The sequence below is a fragment of the Salmo salar genome, chromosome 05, assembly GCF_965601325.2.
Source record: "Salmo salar chromosome 05, fSalSal1, whole genome shotgun sequence".
NCBI lineage: Eukaryota > Metazoa > Chordata > Actinopteri > Salmoniformes > Salmonidae > Salmo > Salmo salar.
The window spans coordinates 79,091,326-79,115,229 of NC_138295.1; the positions used below are offsets into that span (position 1 = coordinate 79,091,326).

A 23,904-nucleotide genomic window follows, 5' to 3' on the forward strand; every position below is an offset into this window, starting at 1 on the left:
GACATAAAGAAGGACTTTATCGAACAAATCAAACATTCGTTGCGTAGCTGGGACCCTTGCGATTGCAAGCAGAGGAAGATCTTCAAAGGTAAGTGATTTATTTAATCGCTATTTGCCATTTTGTAAAGCCTGTATTGGTTGAAAAAAATATTTGGATGTGGGGAGCTGTCCTCAGATAATCACATGGTATGCTTTCGCCGTAAAGCCTTTTTGAAATCTGACAACGCAGTTGGATTAACAAGACGTTAAGCTTTTAAATGATATAAGACACTTGTATGTTCATGAATGTTTAATATTGTGATGTTGACATTTGAATTTGGCGCTCTCCAATTTCACCGGATGTTGTCGGAAAAGGGTATTACTGTCCTGCCTGAGGGTCACATAGACCTGGGAGAGTTTGTCATTAAATGTATAACAAAGGATGACAAGGAATCTGCTTTTACTGCAGGAGCCAGACTGGGTAACCTGCATGTTTGGTTACTTAGGTGTGTCTCTTTTTTTACTCTCTGATGGGTGTGTTCTTTATAGCGTTCCAATTCTTCTTACAGAGGTGTATGGCTCCATAGCTCAGTGGTTAGAGCACTGGTCTTGTAAACCAGGGGTTGTGAGTTCAATTCTCACTGGGGCCTTGATTTTGACTCCACCCTCTGAGACATTCATCTGAAACTTTACACAGGGTGGGACTTACCATTTCTCTCGCTCTATAGAGTAGAAAGTTCAAAATGTGACAACAAACTGACCATATTGCCCTGCACAAATAATTATGTGCTGTACTACTACTACTTTAAGAGACATTGCCAAACAAACTGAGGATACGATTCCACGTTTGCCGATTCTGTCCTGGGCCGCCAATCATGACTAAAAAAGAGCTGAGACAGGAGTAGCAGAAGTCATGAAAACCAGTGATGCATGTTGAAGGAATAATATCATTAACTTAAACTTTTGCTTATATTAACTGTAACTCAGGAAAAACTTTTCAATTGTTGCGAGTTGCATATATATTTTTGTCCAGTATAGTAAAGAATGGCTAATTCTGAGAAAGTATTAAAACTTCTTAGGGCTAGGGGGCAGTATCCTGAATTTCTGCCTGACTGACTTGCCCATAGTAAACTTCCTGTTACTCAGGCCCAGAAGCTAGGAAATGCATATAATTGGTAGAATTTGATAGAAAACACTTTGAAGTTTCTAAACTGTTAAAATAATGTCTGTGAGTATAACAGAATTGATATGGCAGGCGAAAACCCAGAGGAAAATCCATCCAGAAATCCTTTGTTTTTGGAAGTAACAGGCCTTTCCAATGCAAGTCTATGGGCCTACATATAACAATTCCTCCCAGATTGTAGTACCTATGGATTCCACAAGATGTCAACAGTCTTTATACAGAGTTTCAGGCTTGTTTCTTGAAAAACGAACAAGTAATAGTCGTTTTTTCCAAGGGAGCTCAACGGGAAAGTAGGCTTTTGGTGCGCCTGAATGAGGGCGTGCTCTTTGTTATTTTCCTTTCCTATTGAACACCGTTCTTTCCGTCTGAAATATTATCGTTTATTTACATACCTGCGGGTACCTGTGGATTGAATAGAAACATTGTTTGACTTGTTTGGACGAAGTTTACCGGTAGCATTTTGGATTCCTTTGTATGCATGTTGAAGGAGTGGATTACTGAAATCAATGGCGCCAACTCAATTGACTTTTTTGGACATAAAGAAGCACTTTATCGAACAAATCAAACATTCGTTGCGTAGCTGGGACCCTTGCGATTGCAAGCAGAGGAAGATCTTCAAAGGTAAGTGATTTATTTAATCGCTATTTGCCATTTTGTAAAGCCTGTATTGGTTGAAAAAAATATTTGGATGTGGGGAGCTGTCCTCAGATAATCACATGGTATGCTTTCGCCGTAAAGCCTTTTTGAAATCTGACAACGCAGTTGGATTAACAAGACGTTAAGCTTTTAAATGATATAAGACACTTGTATGTTCATGAATGTTTAATATTGTGATGTTGACATTTGAATTTGGCGCTCTCCAATTTCACCAGATGTTGTCGGAAGAGGGTATTACTGTCCTGCCTGAGGGTCACATAGACCTGGGAGAGTTTGTCATTAAATGTATAACAAAGGATGACAAGGAATCTGCTTTTACTGCAGGAGCCAGACTGGGTAACCTGCATGTTTGGTTACTTAGATGTGTCTCTTTTTTTACTCTCTGATGGGTGTGTTCTTTATAGCGTTCCAATTCTTCTTACAGAGGTGTATGGCTCCATAGCTCAGTGGTTAGAGCACTGGTCTTGTAAACCAGGGGTTGTGAGTTCAATTCTCACTGTGGCCTTGATTTTGACTCCACCCTCTGAGACATTCATCTGAAACTTTACACAGGGTGGGACTTACCATTTCTCTCGCTCTATAGAGTAGAAAGTTCAAAATGTGACAACAAACTGACCATATTGCCCTGCACAAATAATTATGTGCTGTACTACTACTACTTTAAGAGACATTGCCAAACAAACTGAGGATACGATTCCACGTTTGCCGATTCTGTCCTGGGCCGCCAATCATGACTAAAAAAGAGCTGAGACAGGAGTAGCAGAAGTCATGAAAACCAGTGATGCATGTTGAAGGAATAATATCATTAACTTAAACTTTTGCTTATATTAACTGTAACTCAGGAAAAACTTTTCAATTGTTGCGAGTTGCATATATATTTTTGTCCAGTATAGTAAAGAATGGCTAATTCTGAGAAAGTATTAAAACTTCTTAGGGCTAGGGGGCAGTATACTGAATTTCTGCCTGACTGACTTGCCCATAGTAAACTTCCTGTTACTCAGGCCCAGAAGCTAGGAAATGCATATAATTGGTAGAATTTGATAGAAAACACTTTGAAGTTTCTAAACTGTTAAAATAATGTCTGTGAGTATAACAGAATTGATATGGCAGGCGAAAACCCAGAGGAAAATCCATCCAGAAATCCTTTGTTTTTGGAAGTAACAGGCCTTTCCAATGCAAGTCTATGGGCCTACATATAACAATTCCTCCCAGATTGTAGTACCTATGGATTCCACAAGATGTCAACAGTCTTTATACAGAGTTTCAGGCTTGTTTCTTGAAAAACGAACAAGTAATAGTCGTTTTTTCCAAGGGAGCTCAACGGGAAAGTAGGCTTTTGGTGCGCCTGAATGAGGGCGTGCTCTTTGTTATTTTCCTTTCCTATTGAACACCGTTCTTTCCGTCTGAAATATTATCGTTTATTTACATACCTGCGGGTACCTGTGGATTGAATAGAAACATTGTTTGACTTGTTTGGACGAAGTTTACCGGTAGCATTTTGGATTCCTTTGTATGCATGTTGAAGGAGTGGATTACTGAAATCAATGGCGCCAACTCAATTGACTTTTTTGGACATAAAGAAGCACTTTATCGAACAAATCAAACATTCGTTGCGTAGCTGGGACCCTTGCGATTGCAAGCAGAGGAAGATCTTCAAAGGTAAGTGATTTATTTAATCGCTATTTGCCATTTTGTAAAGCCTGTATTGGTTGAAAAAAATATTTGGATGTGGGGAGCTGTCCTCAGATAATCACATGGTATGCTTTCGCCGTAAAGCCTTTTTGAAATCTGACAACGCAGTTGGATTAACAAGACGTTAAGCTTTTAAATGATATAAGACACTTGTATGTTCATGAATGTTTAATATTGTGATGTTGACATTTGAATTTGGCGCTCTCCAATTTCACCAGATGTTGTCGGAAGAGGGTATTACTGTCCTGCCTGAGGGTCACATAGACCTGGGAGAGTTTGGCATTAAATGTATAACAAAGGATGACAAGGAATCTGCTTTTACTGCAGGAGCCAGACTGGGTAACCTGCATGTTTGGTTACTTAGATGTGTCTCTTTTTTTACTCTCTGATGGGTGTGTTCTTTATAGCGTTCCTATTCTTCTTACAGAGGTGTATGGCTCCATAGCTCAGTGGTTAGAGCACTGGTCTTGTAAACCAGGGGTCGTGATTTCAATTCTCTCTGGGGCCTTGATTTTGACTCCACCCTCTGAGACATTCATCTGAAACTTTACACAGGGTGGGACTTACCATTTCTCTCGCTCTATACAGCAGAAAGTTCAAAATGTGACAACAAACTGACCATATTGCCCTACACAAATAATTATCTGCTGTACTACTACTACTGTAAGAGACATTGCCAAACAAACTGAGGATACGATTCCACGTTTGCCGATTCTGTCCTGGGCCGCCAATCATGACTAAAAAAGAGCTGAGACAGGAGTAGCAGAAGTCATGAAAACCAGTGATGCATGTTGACGGAATAATATCATTAACTTAAACTTTTGCTTATATTAACTGTAACTCAGGAAAAACTTTTCAATTGTTGCGAGTTGCGTATATATCTTTGTCCAGTATAGTAAAGAATGGCTAATTCTGAGAAAGTATTAAAACTTCTTAGGGCTAGGGGGCAGTATCCTGAATTTCTGCCTGACTGACTTGCCCATAGTAAACTTCCTGTTACTCAGGCCCAGAAGCTAGGAAATGCATATAATTGGTAGAATTTGATAGAAAACACTTTGAAGTTTCTAAACTGTTAAAATAATGTCTGTGAGTATAACAGAATTGATATGGCAGGCGAAAACCCAGAGGAAAATCCACCCAGAAATCCTTTGTTTTTGGAAGTAACAGGCCTTTCCAATGCAAGTCTATGGGCCTACATATAACAATTCCTCCCAGATTGCAGTACCTATGGATTCCACTAGATGTCAACAGTCTTTATACAGAGTTTCAGGCTTGTTTCTTGAAAAACGAACAAGTAATAGTCGTTTTTTCCAAGGGAGCTCAACAGGAAAGTAGGCTTTTGGTGCACGTGAATGAGGGCGTGCTCTTTGTTATTTTCCTTTCCTATTGAACACCGTTCTTTCCGTCTGAAATATTATCGTTTATTTACATACCTGCGGGTACCTGTGGATTGAATAGAAACATTGTTTGACTTGTTTGGATGAAGTTTACCGGTAGCATTTTGGATTCCTTTGTATGCATGTTGAAGGAGTGGATTACAGAAATCAATGGCGCCAACTCAATTGACTTTTTTGGACATAAAGAAGGACTTTATCGAACAAATCAAACATTCGTTGCGTAGCTGGGACCCTACGATTCCACGTTTGCCGATTCTGTCCTGGGCCGCCAATCATGACTAAAAAAGAGCTGAAACTAGAGACAGGAGTAGCAGAAGTCATGAAAACCAGTGATGCATGTTGAAGGAATAATATCATTAACTTAAACTTTTGCTTATATTAACTGTAACTCAGGAAAAACTTTTCAATTGTTGCGAGTTGCATATATATTTTTGTCCAGTATAGTAAAGAATGGCTAATTCTGAGAAAGTATTAAAACTTCTTAGGGCTAGGGGGCAGTATCCTGAATTTCTGCCTGACTGACTTGCCCATAGTAAACTTCCTGTTACTCAGGCCCAGAAGCTAGGAAATGCATATAATTGGTAGAATTTGATAGAAAACACTTTGAAGTTTCTAAACTGTTAAAATAATGTCTGTGAGTATAACAGAATTGATATGGCAGGCGAAAACCCAGAGGAAAATCCATCCAGAAATCCTTTGTTTTTGGAAGTAACAGGCCTTTCCAATGCAAGTCTATGGGCCTACATATAACAATTCCTGCCAGATTGCAGTACCTATGGATTCCACTAGATGTCAACAGTCTTTATACAGAGTTTCAGGCTTGTTTCTTGAAAAACGAACAAGTAATAGTCGTTTTTTCCAAGGGAGCTCAACAGGAAAGTAGGCTTTTGGTGCACGTGAATGAGGGCGTGCTCTTTGTTATTTTCCTTTCCTATTGAACACCGTTCTTTCCGTCTGAAATATTATCGTTTATTTACATACCTGCGGGTACCTGTGGATTGAATAGAAACATTGTTTGACTTGTTTGGATGAAGTTTACCGGTAGCATTTTGGATTCCTTTGTATGCATGTTGAAGGAGTGGATTACTGAAATCAATGGCGCCAACTCAATTGACTTTTTTGGACATAAAGAAGGACTTTATCGAACAAATCAAACATTCGTTGCGTAGCTGGGACCCTTGCGATTGCAAGCAGAGGAAGATCTTCAAAGGTAAGTGATTTATTTAATCGCTATTTGCCATTTTGTAAAGCCTGTATTGGTTGAAAAAAATATTTGGATGTGGGGAGCTGTCCTCAGATAATCACATGGTATGCTTTCGCTGTAAAGCCTTTTTGAAATCTGACAACGCAGTTGGATTAACAAGACGTTAAGCTTTTAAATGATATAAGACACTTGTATGTTCATGAATGTTTAATATTGTGATGTTGACATTTGAATTTGGCGCTCTCCAATTTCACCGGATGTTGTCGGAAGAGGGTATTACTGTCCTGCCTGAGGGTCACATAGACCTGGGAGAGTTTGTCATTAAATGTATAACAAAGGATGACAAGGAATCTGCTTTTACTGCAGGAGCCAGACTGGGTAACCTGCATGTTTGGTTACTTAGGTGTGTCTCTTTTTTTACTCTCTGATGGGTGTGTTCTTTATAGCGTTCCTATTCTTCTTACAGAGGTGTATTGCTCCATAGCTCAGTGGTTAGAGCACTGGTCTTGTAAACCAGGGGTCGTGAGTTCAATTCTCACTGGGGCCTTGATTTTGACTCCACCCTCTGAGACATTCATCTGAAACTTTACACAGGGTGGGACATACCATTTCTCTCGCTCTATACAGCAGAAAGTTCAAAATGTGACAACAAACTGACCATATTGCCCTGCACAAATAATTATCTGCTGTACTACTACTACTGTAAGAGACATTGCCAAACAAACTGAGGATACGATTCCACGTTTGCCCATTCTGTCCTGGGCCGCCAATCATGACTAAAAAAGAGCTGAGACAGGAGTAGCAGAAGTCATGAAAACCAGTGATGCATGTTGAAGGAATAATATCATTAACTTAAACTTTTGCTTATATTAACTGTAACTCAGGAAAAACTTTTCAATTGTTGCGAGTTGCGTATATATTTTTGTCCAGTATAGTAAAGAATGGCTAATTCTGAGAAAGTATTAAAACTTCTTAGGGCTAGGGGGCAGTATCCTGAATTTCTGCCTGACTGACTTGCCCATAGTAAACTTCCTGTTACTCAGGCCCAGAAGCTAGGAAATGCATATAATTGGTAGAATTTGATAGAAAACACTTTGAAGTTTCTAAACTGTTAAAATAATGTCTGTGAGTATAACAGAATTGATATGGCAGGCGAAAACCCAGAGGAAAATCCACCCAGAAATCCTTTGTTTTTGGAAGTAACAGGCCTTTCCAATGCAAGTCTATGGGCCTACATATAACAATTCCTCCCAGATTGCAGTACCTATGGATTCCACTAGATGTCAACAGTCTTTATACAGAGTTTCAGGCTTGTTTCTTGAAAAACGAACAAGTAATAGTCGTTTTTTCCAAGGGAGCTCAACGGGAAAGTAGGCTTTTGGTGCGCCTGAATGAGGGCGTGCTCTTTGTTATTTTCCTTTCCTATTGAACACCGTTCTTTCCGTCTGAAATATTATCGTTTATTTACATACCTGCGGGTACCTGTGGATTGAATAGAAACATTGTTTGACTTGTTTGGACGAAGTTTACCGGTAGCATTTTGGATTCCTTTGTATGCATGTTGAAGGAGTGGATTACTGAAATCAATGGCGCCAACTCAATTGACTTTTTTGGACATAAAGAAGGACTTTATCGAACAAATCAAACATTCGTTGCGTAGCTGGGACCCTACGATTCCACGTTTGCCGATTCTGTCCTGGGCCGCCAATCATGACTAAAAAAGAGCTGAAACTAGAGACAGGAGTAGCAGAAGTCATGAAAACCAGTGATGCATGTTGAAGGAATAATATCATTAACTTAAACTTTTGCTTATATTAACTGTAACTCAGGAAAAACTTTTCAATTGTTGCGAGTTGCATATATATTTTTGTCCAGTATAGTAAAGAATGGCTAATTCTGAGAAAGTATTAAAACTTCTTAGGGCTAGGGGGCAGTATCCTGAATTTCTGCCTGACTGACTTGCCCATAGTAAACTTCCTGTTACTCAGGCCCAGAAGCTAGGAAATGCATATAATTGGTAGAATTTGATAGAAAACACTTTGAAGTTTCGAAACTGTTAAAATAATGTCTGTGAGTATAACAGAATTGATATGGCAGGCGAAAACCCAGAGGAAAATCCACCCAGAAATCCTTTGTTTTTGGAAGTAACAGGCCTTTCCAATGCAAGTCTATGGGCCTACATATAACAATTCCTCCCAGATTGCAGTACCTATGGATTCCACTAGATGTCAACAGTCTTTATACAGAGTTTCAGGCTTGTTTCTTGAAAAACGAACAAGTAATAGTCGTTTTTTCCAAGGGAGCTCAACAGGAAAGTAGGCTTTTGGTGCACGTGAATGAGGGCGTGCTCTTTGTTATTTTCCTTTCCTATTGAACACCGTTCTTTCCGTCTGAAATATTATCGTTTATTTACATACCTGCGGGTACCTGTGGATTGAATAGAAACATTGTTTGACTTGTTTGGATGAAGTTTACCGGTAGCATTTTGGATTCCTTTGTATGCATGTTGAAGGAGTGGATTACTGAAATCAATGGCGCCAACTCAATTGACTTTTTTGGACATAAAGAAGGACTTTATCGAACAAATCAAACATTCGTTGCGTAGCTGGGACCCTTGCGATTGCAAGCAGAGGAAGATCTTCAAAGGTAAGTGATTTATTTAATCGCTATTTGCGATTTTGTAAAGCCTGTATTGGTTGAAAAAAATATTTGGATGTGGGGAGCTGTCCTCAGATAATCACATGGTATGCTTTCGCCGTAAAGCCTTTTTGAAATCTGACAACGCAGTTGGATTAACAAGACGTTAAGCTTTTAAATGTTATAAGACACTTGTATGTTCATGATTGTTTAATATTGTGATGTTGACATTTGAATTTGGCGCTCTCCAATTTCACCGGATGTTGTCGGAAGAGGGTATTACTGTCCTGCCTGAGGGTCACATAGACCTGGGAGAGTTTGTCATTAAATGTATAACAAAGGATGACAAGGAATCTGCTTTTACTGCAGGAGCCAGACTGGGTAACCTGCATGTTTGGTTACTTAGGTGTGTCTCTTTTTTTTACTCTCTGATGGGTGTGTTCTTTATAGCGTTCCTATTCTTCTTCCAGTGGTGTATGGCTCCATAGCTCAGTGGTTAGAGCACTGGTCTTGTAAACCAGGGGTCGTGAGTTCAATTCTCACTGGGGCCTTGATTTTGACTCCACCCTCTGAGACATTCATCTGAAACTTTACACAGGGTGGGACATACCATTTCTCTCGCTCTATACAGCAGAAAGTTCAAAATGTGACAACAAACTGACCATATTGCCCTGCACAAATAATTATCTGCTGTACTACTACTACTGTAAGAGACATTGCCAAACAAACTGAGGATACGATTCCACGTTTGCCGATTCTGTCCTGGGCCGCCAATCATGACTAAAAAAGAGCTGAGACAGGAGTAGCAGAAGTCATGAAAACCAGTGATGCTTGTTGAAGGAATAATATCATTAACTTAAACTTTTGCTTATATTAACTGTAACTCAGGAAAAACTTTTCAATTGTTGCGAGTTGCGTATATATTTTTGTCCAGTATAGTAAAGAATGGCTAATTCTGAAAAAGTATTAAAACTTCTTAGGGCTAGGGGGCAGTATCCTGAATTTCTGCCTGACTGACTTGCCCATAGTAAACTTCCTGTTACTCAGGCCCAGAAGCTAGGAAATGCATATAATTGGTAGAATTTGATAGAAAACACTTTGAAGTTTCTAAACTGTTAAAATAATGTCTGTGAGTATAACAGAATTGATATGGCAGGCGAAAACCCAGAGGAAAATCCACCCAGAAATCCTTTGTTTTTGGAAGTAACAGGCCTTTCCAATGCAAGTCTATGGGCCTACATATAACAATTCCTCCCAGATTGCAGTACCTATGGATTCCACTAGATGTCAACAGTCTTTATACAGAGTTTCAGGCTTGTTTCTTGAAAAACGAACAAGTAATAGTCGTTTTTTCCAAGGGAGCTCAACAGGAAAGTAGGCTTTTGGTGCGCCTGAATGAGGGCGTGCTCTTTGTTATTTTCCTTTCCTATTGAACACCGTTCTTTCCGTCTGAAATATTATCGTTTATTTACATACCTGCGGGTACCTGTGGATTGAATAGAAACATTGTTTGACTTGTTTGGATGAAGTTTACCGGTAGCATTTTGGATTCCTTTGTATGCATGTTGAAGGAGTGGATTACTGAAATCAATGGCGCCAACTCAATTGACTTTTTTGGACATAAAGAAGGACTTTATCGAACAAATCAAACATTCGTTGCGTAGCTGGGACCCTACGATTCCACGTTTGCCGATTCTGTCCTGGGCCGCCAATCATGACTAAAAAAGAGCTGAAACTAGAGACAGGAGTAGCAGAAGTCATGAAAACCAGTGATGCATGTTGAAGGAATAATATCATTAACTTAAACTTTTGCTTATATTAACTGTAACTCAGGAAAAACTTTTCAATTGTTGCGAGTTGCATATATATTTTTGTCCAGTATAGTAAAGAATGGCTAATTCTGAGAAAGTATTAAAACTTCTTAGGGCTAGGGGGCAGTATCCTGAATTTCTGCCTGACTGACTTGCCCATAGTAAACTTCCTGTTACTCAGGCCCAGAAGCTAGGAAATGCATATAATTGGTAGAATTTGATAGAAAACACTTTGAAGTTTCTAAACTGTTAAAATAATGTCTGTGAGTATAACAGAATTGATATGGCAGGCGAAAACCCAGAGGAAAATCCATCCAGAAATCCTTTGTTTTTGGAAGTAACAGGCCTTTCCAATGCAAGTCTATGGGCCTACATATAACAATTCCTGCCAGATTGCAGTACCTATGGATTCCACTAGATGTCAACAGTCTTTATACAGAGTTTCAGGCTTGTTTCTTGAAAAACGAACAAGTAATAGTCGTTTTTTCCAAGGGAGCTCAACAGGAAAGTAGGCTTTTGGTGCACGTGAATGAGGGCGTGCTCTTTGTTATTTTCCTTTCCTATTGAACACCGTTCTTTCCGTCTGAAATATTATCGTTTATTTACATACCTGCGGGTACCTGTGGATTGAATAGAAACATTGTTTGACTTGTTTGGACGAAGTTTACCGGTAGCATTTTGGATTCCTTTGTATGCATGTTGAAGGAGTGGATTACTGAAATCAATGGCGCCAACTCAATTGACTTTTTTGGACATAAAGAAGGACTTTATCGAACAAATCAAACATTCGTTGCGTAGCTGGGACCCTTGCGATTGCAAGCAGAGGAAGATCTTCAAAGGTAAGTGATTTATTTAATCGCTATTTGCCATTTTGTAAAGCCTGTATTGGTTGAAAAAAATATTTGGATGTGGGGAGCTGTCCTCAGATAATCACATGGTATGCTTTCGCTGTAAAGCCTTTTTGAAATCTGACAACGCAGTTGGATTAACAAGACGTTAAGCTTTTAAATGATATAAGACACTTGTATGTTCATGAATGTTTAATATTGTGATGTTGACATTTGAATTTGGCGCTCTCCAATTTCACCGGATGTTTTTGGAAGAGGGTATTACTGTCCTGCCTGAGGGTCACATAGACCTGGGAGTTTGTCATTAAATGTATAACAAAGGATGACAAGGAATCTGCTTTTACTGCAGGAGCCAGACTGGGTAACCTGCATGTTTGGTTACTTAGGTGTGTCTCTTTTTTTACTCTCTGATGGGTGTGTTCTTTATAGCGTTCCTATTCTTCTTACAGAGGTGTATGGCTCCATAGCTCAGTGGTTAGAGCACTGGTCTTGTAAACCAGGGGTCGTGAGTTCAATTCTCACTGGTGCCTTAATTTTGACTCCACCCTCTGAGACATTCATCTGAAACTTTACACAGGGTGGGACATACCATTTCTCTCGCTCTATACAGCAGAAAGTTCAAAATGTGTCAACAAACTGACCATATTGCCCTGCACAAATAATTATCTGCTGTACTACTACTACTGTAAGAGACATTGCCAAACAAACTGAGGATACGATTCCACGTTTGCCGATTCTGTCCTGGGCCGCCAATCATGACTAAAAAAGAGCTGAGACAGGAGTAGCAGAAGTCATGAAAACCAGTGATGCTTGTTGAAGGAATAATATCATTAACTTAAACTTTTGCTTATATTAACTGTAACTCAGGAAAAACTTTTCAATTGTTGCGAGTTGCGTATATATTTTTGTCCAGTATAGTAAAGAATGGCTAATTCTGAAAAAGTATTAAAACTTCTTAGGGCTAGGGGGCAGTATCCTGAATTTCTGCCTGACTGACTTGCCCATAGTAAACTTCCTGTTACTCAGGCCCAGAAGCTAGGAAATGCATATAATTGGTAGAATTTGATAGAAAACACTTTGAAGTTTCTAAACTGTTAAAATAATGTCTGTGAGTATAACAGAATTGATATGGCAGGCGAAAACCCAGAGGAAAATCCACCCAGAAATCCTTTGTTTTTGGAAGTAACAGGCCTTTCCAATGCAAGTCTATGGGCCTACATATAACAATTCCTCCCAGATTGCAGTACCTATGGATTCCACTAGATGTCAACAGTCTTTATACAGAGTTTCAGGCTTGTTTCTTGAAAAACGAACAAGTAATAGTCGTTTTTTCCAAGGGAGCTCAACAGGAAAGTAGGCTTTTGGTGCGCCTGAATGAGGGCGTGCTCTTTGTTATTTTCCTTTCCTATTGAACACCGTTCTTTCCGTCTGAAATATTATCGTTTATTTACATACCTGCGGGTACCTGTGGATTGAATAGAAACATTGTTTGACTTGTTTGGATGAAGTTTACCGGTAGCATTTTGGATTCCTTTGTATGCATGTTGAAGGAGTGGATTACTGAAATCAATGGCGCCAACTCAATTGACTTTTTTGGACATAAAGAAGGACTTTATCGAACAAATCAAACATTCGTTGCGTAGCTGGGACCCTACGATTCCACGTTTGCCGATTCTGTCCTGGGCCGCCAATCATGACTAAAAAAGAGCTGAAACTAGAGACAGGAGTAGCAGAAGTCATGAAAACCAGTGATGCATGTTGAAGGAATAATATCATTAACTTAAACTTTTGCTTATATTAACTGTAACTCAGGAAAAACTTTTCAATTGTTGCAAGTTGCATATATATTTTTGTCCAGTATAGTAAAGAATGGCTAATTCTGAGAAAGTATTAAAACTTCTTAGGGCTAGGGGGCAGTATCCTGAATTTCTGCCTGACTGACTTGCCCATAGTAAACTTCCTGTTACTCAGGCCCAGAAGCTAGGAAATGCATATAATTGGTAGAATTTGATAGAAAACACTTTGAAGTTTCTAAACTGTTAAAATAATGTCTGTGAGTATAACAGAATTGATATGGCAGGCGAAAACCCAGAGGAAAATCCATCCAGAAATCCGATGTTTTTGGAAGTAACAGGCCTTTCCAATGCAAGTCTATGGGCCTACATATAACAATTCCTCCCAGATTGCAGTACCTATGGATTCCACTAGATGTCAACAGTCTTTATACAGAGTTTCAAGCTTGTTTCTTGAAAAACGAACAAGTAATAGTCGTTTTTTCCAAGGGAGCTCAACAGGAAAGTAGGCTTTTGGTGCGCCTGAATGAGGGCGTGCTCTTTGTTATTTTCCTTTCCTATTGAACACCGTTCTTTCCGTCTGAAATATTATCGTTTATTTACATACCTGCGGGTACCTGTGGATTGAATAGAAACATTGTTTGACTTGTTTGGACGAAGTTTACCGGTAGCATTTTGGATTCCTTTGTATGCATGTTGAAGGAGTGGATTACTGAAATCAATGGCGCCAACTCAATTGACTTTTTTGGACATAAAGAAGGACTTTATCGAACAAATCAAACATTCGTTGCGTAGCTGGGACCCTTGCGATTGCAAGCAGAGGAAGATCTTCAAAGGTAAGTGATTTATTTAATCGCTATTTGCCATTTTGTAAAGCCTGTATTGGTTGAAAAAAATATTTGGATGTGGGGAGCTGTCCTCAGATAATCACATGGTATGCTTTCGCCGTAAAGCCTTTTTGAAATCTGACAACGCAGTTGGATTAACAAGACGTTAAGCTTTTAAATGATATAAGACACTTGTATGTTCATGAATGTTTAATATTGTGATGTTGACATTTGAATTTGGCGCTCTCCAATTTCACCGGATGTTGTCGGAAGAGGGTATTACTGTCCTGCCTGAGGGTCACATAGACCTGGGAGAGTGTCATTAAATGTATAACAAAGGATGACAAGGAATCTGCTTTTACTGCAGGAGCCAGACTGGGTAACCTGCATGTTTGGTTACTTAGGTGTGTCTCTTTTTTTACTCTCTGATGGGTGTGTTCTTTATAGCGTTCCTATTCTTCTTACAGAGGTGTATGGCTCCATAGCTCAGTGGTTAGAGCACTGGTCTTGTAAACCAGGGGTCGTGAGTTCAATTCTCACTGGTGCCTTAATTTTGACTCCACCCTCTGAGACATTCATCTGAAACTTTACACAGGGTGGGACATACCATTTCTCTCGCTCTATACAGCAGAAAGTTCAAAATGTGACAACAAACTGACCATATTGCCCTGCACAAATAATTATCTGCTGTACTACTACTACTGTAAGAGACATTGCCAAACAAACTGAGGATACGATTCCACGTTTGCCGATTCTGTCCTGGGCCGCCAATCATGACTAAAAAAGAGCTGAGACAGGAGTAGCAGAAGTCATGAAAACCAGTGATGCTTGTTGAAGGAATAATATCATTAACTTAAACTTTTGCTTATATTAACCTGTTGGGTCTAGGGGGCAGCATTTGCACGTCTGGATAAAAAAAATGTACCCGATTTAATCTGGTTACTAATCCTACCCAGTAACTAGAATATGCATATACTTATTATATATGGATAGAAAACACTCTAAAGTTTCCAAAACTGTTTGAATGGTGTCTGTGAGTATAACAGAACTCATTTGGCAGGCAAAACCCTGAGACATTTTCTGACAGGAAGTGGATACCTGATGTGTTGTATTGACTTTAAACCTATCCCATTGAAAAACACAGGGGTTTAGGAATATTTTGGCACTTCCTATTGCTTCCACTAGATGTCACCAGCCTTTACAAAGTGTTTTGAGTCTTCTGGAGGGAGATCTGACCGAACAAGAGCCATGGAACGGTGATGTCCCATTAGACACCTGGCGCGCTACTTCATGTTGGGTACCCTCGTTCCAATACGTTATAAAAGAGTATGCATTCGTCCACCTTGAATATTATTCATGTTCTGGTTAAAAAAGGCCCTAATGATTTATGCTATACAACGTTTGACATGTTTGAACGAACGGAAATATATTTTTTCCCCTCGTTCATGACGAGAAGTCCGGCTGGCTTACATCATGTGCTAACGAGACGGAGATTTTTGGACATAAATGATGAGCTTTTTTGAACAAAACTACATTCGTTATGGACCTGTGATACCTGGAAGTGACATCTGATGAAGAGAATCAAAGGTAATGGATTATTTACATAGTATTTTCGATTTTAGATCTCCCCAACATGACGTCTAGTCTGTATCGCAACGCGTATTTTTCCGGGCGCAGTGCTCAGATTATTGCAAAGTGTGATTTCCCAGTAAGGTTATTTTTAAATCTGGCAAGTTGATTGCGTTCAAAAGATGTAAATCTATAATTCTTTAAATGACAATATAATATTTTACCAATGTTTTCTAATTTTAATTATTTAATTTGTGACGCTGACTTGACTGCCGGTTATTGGAGGGAAACGATTTCCTCAACATCAATGCCATAGTAAAACGCTGTTTTTGGATATAAATATCAACTTGATAGAACTAAAAATGCATGCATTGTCTAACATAATGTCCTAGGAGTGTCATCTGATGGAGATTGTAAAAGGTTAGTGCATCATTTTAGCTGGTTTTATGGTTTTGGTGACCCTGTCTTTGACTTGACAAAACATTACACACAACTCTTGTAAATGTACTGTCCTAACATACTCTAAATTTATGCTTTCGCCGTAAAACCTTTTTGAAATCGTAAAACGTGGTTAGATTAAGGAGATGTTTATCTTTCAAATGGTGTAACATAGTTGTATTTTTGAAAAATTTGAATTTTGACATTTATTTGGATTCAAATTTGCCGCTCTTGAAATGCACCTGCTGTTGATGGAGTGCACCACGGGTGGCACGCTAGCGTCCCACCTAGCCCCAAGAGGTTAACTGTAACTCAGGAAAAACTTTTCAATTGTTGCGAGTTGCGTATATATTTTTGTCCAGTATAGTAAAGAATGGCTAATTCTGAGAAAGTATTAAAACTTCTTAGGGCTAGGGGGCAGTATCCTGAATTTCTGCCTGACTGACTTGCCCATAGTAAACTTCCTGTTACTCAGGCCCAGAAGCTAGGAAATGCATATAATTGGTAGAATTTGATAGAAAACACTTTGAAGTTTCTAAACTGTTAAAATAATGTCTGTGAGTATAACAGAATTGATATGGCAGGCGAAAACCCAGAGGAAAATCCACCCAGAAATCCTTTGTTTTTGGAAGTAACAGGCCTTTCCAATGCAAGTCTATGGGCCTACATATAACAATTCCTCCCAGATTGCAGTACCTATGGATTCCACTAGATGTCAACAGTCTTTATACAGAGTTTCAGGCTTGTTTCTTGAAAAACGAACAAGTAATAGTCGTTTTTTCCAAGGGAGCTCAACAGGAAAGTAGGCTTTTGGTGCGCCTGAATGAGGGCGTGCTCTTTGTTATTTTCCTTTCCTATTGAACACCGTTCTTTCCGTCTGAAATATTATCGTTTATTTACATACCTGCGGGTACCTGTGGATTGAATAGAAACATTGTTTGACTTGTTTGGATGAAGTTTACCGGTAGCATTTTGGATTCCTTTGTATGCATGTTGAAGGAGTGGATTACTGAAATCAATGGCGCCAACTCAATTGACTTTTTTGGACATAAAGAAGGACTTTATCGAACAAATCAAACATTCGTTGCGTAGCTGGGACCCTACGATTCCACGTTTGCCGATTCTGTCCTGGGCCGCCAATCATGACTAAAAAAGAGCTGAAACTAGAGACAGGAGTAGCAGAAGTCATGAAAACCAGTGATGGATGTTGAAGGAATAATATCATTAACTTAAACTTTTGCTTATATTAACTGTAACTCAGGAAAAACTTTTCAATTGTTGCAAGTTGCATATATATTTTTGTCCAGTATAGTAAAGAATCGCTAATTCTGAGAAAGTATTAAAACTTCTTAGGGCTAGGGGGCAGTATCCTGAATTTCTGCCTGACTGACTTGCCCATAGTAAACTTCCTGTTACTCAGGCCCAGAAGCTAGGAAATGCATATAATTGGTAGAATTTGATAGAAAACACTTTGAAGTTTCTAAACTGTTAAAATAATGTCTGTGAGTATAACAGAATTGATATGGCAGGCGAAAACCCAGAGGAAAATCCATCCAGAAATCCGATGTTTTTGGAAGTAACAGGCCTTTCCAATGCAAGTCTATGGGCCTACATATAACAATTCCTCCCAGATTGCAGTACCTATGGATTCCACTAGATGTCAACAGTCTTTATACAGAGTTTCAGGCTTGTTTCTTGAAAAACGAACAAGTAATAGTCGTTTTTTCCAAGGGAGCTCAACAGGAAAGTAGGCTTTTGGTGCGCCTGAATGAGGGCGTGCTCTTTGTTATTTTCCTTTCCTATTGAACACCGTTCTTTCCGTCTGAAATATTATCGTTTATTTACATACCTGCGGGTACCTGTGGATTGAATAGAAACATTGTTTGACTTGTTTGGACGAAGTTTACCGGTAGCATTTTTTTTCCTTTGTATGCATGTTGAAGGAGTGGATTACTGAAATCAATGGCGCCAACTCAATTGACTTTTTTGGACATAAAGAAGGACTTTATCGAACAAATCAAACATTCGTTGCGTAGCTGGGACCCTTGCGATTGCAAGCAGAGGAAGATCTTCAAAGGTAAGTGATTTATTTAATCGCTATTTGCCATTTTGTAAAGCCTGTATTGGTTGAAAAAAATATTTGGATGTGGGGAGCTGTCCTCAGATAATCACATGGTATGCTTTCGCCGTAAAGCCTTTTTGAAATCTGACAACGCAGTTGGATTAACAAGACGTTAAGCTTTTAAATGATATAAGACACTTGTATGTTCATGAATGTTTAATATTGTGATGTTGACATTTGAATTTGGCGCTCTCCAATTTCACCGGATGTTGTCGGAAGAGGGTATTACTGTCCTGCCTGAGGGTCACATAGACCTGGGAGAGTTTGTCATTAAATGTATAACAAAGGATGACAAGGAATCTGCTTTTACTGCAGGAGCCAGACTGGGTAACCTGCATGTTTGGTTACTTAGGTGTGTCTCTTTTTTTACTCTCTGATGGGTGTGTTCTTTATAGCGTTCCTATTCTTCTTACAGAGGTGTATGGCTCCATAGCTCAGTGGTTAGAGCACTGGTCTTGTAAACCAGGGGTCGTGAGTTCAATTCTCACTGGGGCCTTGATTTTGACTCCACCCTCTGAGACATTCATCTGAAACTTTACACAGGGTGGGACATACCATTTCTCTCGCTCTATACAGCAGAAAGTTCAAAATGTGACAACAAACTGACCATATTGCCCTGCACAAATAATTATCTGCTGTACTACTACTACTGTAAGAGACATTGCCAAACAAACTGAGGATACGATTCCACGTTTGCCGATTCTGTCCTGGGCCGCCAATCATGACTAAAAAAGAGCTGAGACAGGAGTAGCAGAAGTCATGAAAACCAGTGATGCATGTTGAAGGAATAATATCATTAACTTAAACTTTTGCTTATATTAACTGTAACTCAGGAAAAACTTTTCAATTGTTGCGAGTTGCGTATATATTTTTGTCCAGTATAGTAAAGAATGGCTAATTCTGAGAAAGTATTAAAACTTCTTAGGGCTAGGGGGCAGTATCCTGAATTTCTGCCTGACTGACTTGCCCATAGTAAACTTCCTGTTACTCAGGCCCAGAAGCTAGGAAATGCATATAATTGGTAGAATTTGATAGAAAACACTTTGAAGTTTCTAAACTGTTAAAATAATGTCTGTGAGTATAACAGAATTGATATGGCAGGCGAAAACCCAGAGGAAAATCCATCCAGAAATCCTTTGTTTTTGGAAGTAACTGGCTTTTCCAATGCAAGTCTATGGGCCTACATATAACAATTCCTCCCAGATTGCAGTACCTATGGATTCCACTAGATGTCAACAGTCTTTATACAGAGTTTCAGGCTTGTTTCTTGAAAAACGAACAAGTAATAGTCGTTTTTTTCCAAGGGAGCTCAACAGGAAAGTAGGCTTTTGGTGCGCCTGAATGAGGGCGTGCTCTTTGTTATTTTCCTTTCCTATTGAACACCGTTCTTTCCGTCTGAAATATTATCGTTTATTTACATACCTGCGGGTACCTGTGGATTGAATAGAAACATTGTTTGACTTGTTTGGACGAAGTTTACCGGTAGCATTTTGGATTCCTTTGTATGCATGTTGAAGGAGTGGATTACTGAAATCAATGGCGCCAACTCAATTGACTTTTTTGGACATAAAGAAGGACTTTATCGAACAAATCAAACATTCGTTGCGTAGCTGGGACCCTTGCGATTGCAAGCAGAGGAAGATCTTCAAAGGTAAGTGATTTATTTAATCGCTATTTGCCATTTTGTAAAGCCTGTATTGGTTGAAAAAAATATTTGGATGTGGGGAGCTGTCCTCAGATAATCACATGGTATGCTTTCGCCGTAAAGCCTTTTTGAAATCTGACAACGCAGTTGGATTAACAAGACGTTAAGCTTTTAAATGATATAAGACACTTGTATGTTCATGAATGTTTAATATTGTGATGTTGACATTTGAATTTGGCGCTCTCCAATTTCACCGGATGTTGTCGGAAGAGGGTATTACTGTCCTGCCTGAGGGTCACATAGACCTGGGAGAGTTTGTCATTAAATGTATAACAAAGGATGACAAGGAATCTGCTTTTACTGCAGGAGCCAGACTGGGTAACCTGCATGTTTGGTTACTTAGGTGTGTCTCTTTTTTTACTCTCTGATGGGTGTGTTCTTTATAGCGTTCCTATTCTTCTTACAGAGGTGTATGGCTCCATAGCTCAGTGGTTAGAGCACTGGTCTTGTAAACCAGGGGTCGTGAGTTCAATTCTCACTGGGGCCTTGATTTTGACTCCACCCTCTGAGACATTCATCTGAAACTTTACACAGGGTGGGACATACCATTTCTCTCGCTCTATACAGCAGAAAGTTCAAAATGTGACAACAAACTGACCATATTGCCCTGCACAAATAATTATCTGCTGTACTACTACTACTGTAAGAGACATTGCCAAACAAACTGAGGATACGATTCCACGTTTGCCGATTCTGTCCTGGGCCGCCAATCATGACTAAAAAAGAGCTGAGACAGGAGTAGCAGAAGTCATGAAAACCAGTGATGCATGTTGAAGGAATAATATCATTAACTTAAACTTTTGCTTATATTAACTGTAACTCAGGAAAAACTTTTCAATTGTTGCGAGTTGTGTATATATTTTTGTCCAGTATAGTAAAGAATGGCTAATTCTGAGAAAGTATTAAAACTTCTTAGGGCTAGGGGGCAGTATCCTGAATTTCTGCCTGACTGACTTGCCCATAGTAAACTTCCTGTTACTCAGGCCCAGAAGCTAGGAAATGCATATAATTGGTAGAATTTGATAGAAAACACTTTGAAGTTTCTAAACTGTTAAAATAATGTCTGTGAGTATAACAGAATTGATATGGCAGGCGAAAACCCAGAGGAAAATCCATCCAGAAATCCTTTGTTTTTGGAAGTAACTGGCTTTTCCAATGCAAGTCTATGGGCCTACATATAACAATTCCTCCCAGATTGCAGTACCTATGGATTCCACTAGATGTCAACAGTCTTTATACAGAGTTTCAGGCTTGTTTCTTGAAAAACGAACAAGTAATAGTCGTTTTTTTCCAAGGGAGCTCAACAGGAAAGTAGGCTTTTGGTGCGCCTGAATGAGGGCGTGCTCTTTGTTATTTTCCTTTCCTATTGAACACCGTTCTTTCCGTCTGAAATATTATCGTTTATTTACATACCTGCGGGTACCTGTGGATTGAATAGAAACATTGTTTGACTTGTTTGGACGAAGTTTACCGGTAGCATTTTGGATTCCTTTGTATGCATGTTGAAGGAGTGGATTACTGAAATCAATGGCGCCAACTCAATTGACTTTTTTGGACATAAAGAAGGACTTTATCGAACAAATCAAACATTCGTTGCGTAGCTGGGACCCTTGCGATTGCAAGCAGAGGAAGATCTTCAAAGGTAAGTGATTTATTTAATCGCTATTTGCCATTTTGTAAAGCCTGTATTGGTTGAAAAAAATATTTGGATGTGGGGAGCTGTCCTCAGATAATCACATGGTATGCTTTCGCCGTAAAGCCTTTTTGAAATCTGACAACGCAGTTGGATTAACAAGACGTTAAGCTTTTAAATGATATAAGACACTTGTATGTTCATGAATGTTTAATATTGTGATGTTGACATTTGAATTTGGCGCTCTCCAATTTCACCGGATGTTGTCGGAAGAGGGTATTACTGTCCTGCCTGAGGGTCACATAGACCTGGGAGAGTTTGTCATTAAATGTATAACAAAGGATGACAAGGAATCTGCTTTTACTGCAGGAGCCAGACTGGGTAACCTGCATGTTTGGTTACTTAGGTGTGTCTCTTTTTTTACTCTCTGATGGGTGTGTTCTTTATAGCGTTCCTATTCTTCTTACAGAGGTGTATGGCTCCATAGCTCAGTGGTTAGAGCACTGGTCTTGTAAACCAGGGGTCGTGAGTTCAATTCTCACTGGGGCCTTGATTTTGACTCCACCCTCTGAGACATTCATCTGAAACTTTACACAGGGTGGGACATACCATTTCTCTCGCTCTATACAGCAGAAAGTTCAAAATGTGACAACAAACTGACCATATTGCCCTGCACAAATAATTATCTGCTGTACTACTACTACTGTAAGAGACATTGCCAAACAAACTGAGGATACGATTCCACGTTTGCCGATTCTGTCCTGGGCCGCCAATCATGACTAAAAAAGAGCTGAGACAGGAGTAGCAGAAGTCATGAAAACCAGTGATGCATGTTGAAGGAATAATATCATTAACTTAAACTTTTGCTTATATTAACTGTAACTCAGGAAAAACTTTTCAATTGTTGCGAGTTGTGTATATATTTTTGTCCAGTATAGTAAAGAATGGCTAATTCTGAGAAAGTATTAAAACTTCTTAGGGCTAGGGGGCAGTATCCTGAATTTCTGCCTGACTGACTTGCCCATAGTAAACTTCCTGTTACTCAGGCCCAGAAGCTAGGAAATGCATATAATTGGTAGAATTTGATAGAAAACACTTTGAAGTTTCTAAACTGTTAAAATAATGTCTGTGAGTATAACAGAATTGATATGGCAGGCGAAAACCCAGAGGAAAATCCATCCAGAAATCCTTTGTTTTTGGAAGTAACTGGCTTTTCCAATGCAAGTCTATGGGCCTACATATAACAATTCCTCCCAGATTGTAGTACCTATGGATTCCACTAGATGTCAACAGTCTTTATACAGAGTTTCAGGCTTGTTTCTTGAAAAACGAACAAGTAATAGTAGTTTTTTCCAAGGGAGCTCAACAGGAAAGTAGGCTTTTGGTGCGCCTGAATGAGGGCGTGCTCTTTGTTATTTTCCTTTCCTATTGAACACCGTTCTTTCCGTCTGAAATATTATCGTTTATTTACATACCTGCGGGTACCTGTGGATTGAATAGAAACATTGTTTGACTTGTTTGGACGAAGTTTACCGGTAGCATTTTGGATTCCTTTGTATGCATGTTGAAGGAGTGGATTACTGAAATCAATGGCGCCAACTCAATTGACTTTTTTGGACATAAAGAAGGACTTTATCGAACAAATCAAACATTCGTTGCGTAGCTGGGACCCTTGCGATTGCAAGCAGAGGAAGATCTTCAAAGGTAAGTGATTTATTTAATCGCTATTTGCCATTTTGTAAAGCCTGTATTGGTTGAAAAAAATATTTGGATGTGGGGAGCTGTCCTCAGATAATCACATGGTATGCTTTCGCCGTAAAGCCTTTTTGAAATCTGACAACGCAGTTGGATTAACAAGACGTTAAGCTTTTAAATGATATAAGACACTTGTATGTTCATGAATGTTTAATATTGTGATGTTGACATTTGAATTTGGCGCTCTCCAATTTCACCGGATGTTGTCGGAAGAGGGTATTACTGTCCTGCCTGAGGGTCACATAGACCTGGGAGAGTTTGTCATTAAATGTATAACAAAGGATGACAAGGAATCTGCTTTTACTGCAGGAGCCAGACTGGGTAACCTGCATGTTTGGTTACTTAGGTGTGTCTCTTTTTTTACTCTCTGATGGGTGTGTTCTTTATAGCGTTCCAATTCTTCTAACAGAGGTGTATGGCTCCATAGCTCAGTGGTTAGAGCACTGGTCTTGTAAACAAGGGGTCGTGAGTTCAATTCTCACTGGGGCCTTGATTTTGACTCCACCCTCTGAGACATTCATCTGAAACTTTACACAGGGTGGGACATACCATTTCTCTCGCTCTATACAGCAGAAAGTTCAAAATGTGACAACAAACTGACCATATTGCCCTGCACAAATAATTATCTGCTGTACTACTACTACTGTAAGAGAC

General features: G+C 39.3%; 11 non-coding genes across 11 annotated transcripts; all 11 read left to right on the forward strand.

Annotated features, from left to right (window-relative positions):
- Window positions 1–556: 556 nt before the first annotated feature.
- Window positions 557–629, forward strand: trnat-ugu (transfer RNA threonine (anticodon UGU)). Its single transcript has one exon. It is a non-coding gene; the product is annotated as a tRNA-Thr (tRNA).
- Window positions 630–2,251: 1,622 nt separating this feature from the next.
- Window positions 2,252–2,324, forward strand: trnat-ugu (transfer RNA threonine (anticodon UGU)). The gene has a single exon. It is a non-coding gene; the product is annotated as a tRNA-Thr (tRNA).
- Window positions 2,325–3,946: 1,622 nt separating this feature from the next.
- Window positions 3,947–4,019, forward strand: trnat-ugu (transfer RNA threonine (anticodon UGU)). Its single transcript has one exon. It is a non-coding gene; the product is annotated as a tRNA-Thr (tRNA).
- Window positions 4,020–6,586: 2,567 nt separating this feature from the next.
- On the forward strand, window positions 6,587–6,659 carry trnat-ugu (transfer RNA threonine (anticodon UGU)). The gene has a single exon. It is a non-coding gene; the product is annotated as a tRNA-Thr (tRNA).
- A 2,568-nt stretch (window positions 6,660–9,227) lies between these two features.
- trnat-ugu (transfer RNA threonine (anticodon UGU)) lies at window positions 9,228–9,300 on the forward strand. Its single transcript has one exon. It is a non-coding gene; the product is annotated as a tRNA-Thr (tRNA).
- Window positions 9,301–11,865: 2,565 nt separating this feature from the next.
- On the forward strand, window positions 11,866–11,938 carry trnat-ugu (transfer RNA threonine (anticodon UGU)). The gene has a single exon. It is a non-coding gene; the product is annotated as a tRNA-Thr (tRNA).
- A 2,565-nt stretch (window positions 11,939–14,503) lies between these two features.
- trnat-ugu (transfer RNA threonine (anticodon UGU)) lies at window positions 14,504–14,576 on the forward strand. The gene has a single exon. It is a non-coding gene; the product is annotated as a tRNA-Thr (tRNA).
- A 4,004-nt stretch (window positions 14,577–18,580) lies between these two features.
- On the forward strand, window positions 18,581–18,653 carry trnat-ugu (transfer RNA threonine (anticodon UGU)). The gene has a single exon. It is a non-coding gene; the product is annotated as a tRNA-Thr (tRNA).
- Window positions 18,654–20,276: 1,623 nt separating this feature from the next.
- Window positions 20,277–20,349, forward strand: trnat-ugu (transfer RNA threonine (anticodon UGU)). The gene has a single exon. It is a non-coding gene; the product is annotated as a tRNA-Thr (tRNA).
- A 1,623-nt stretch (window positions 20,350–21,972) lies between these two features.
- On the forward strand, window positions 21,973–22,045 carry trnat-ugu (transfer RNA threonine (anticodon UGU)). The gene has a single exon. It is a non-coding gene; the product is annotated as a tRNA-Thr (tRNA).
- Window positions 22,046–23,667: 1,622 nt separating this feature from the next.
- trnat-ugu (transfer RNA threonine (anticodon UGU)) lies at window positions 23,668–23,740 on the forward strand. The gene has a single exon. It is a non-coding gene; the product is annotated as a tRNA-Thr (tRNA).
- The last annotated feature ends 164 nt before the right edge of the window (window positions 23,741–23,904 follow it).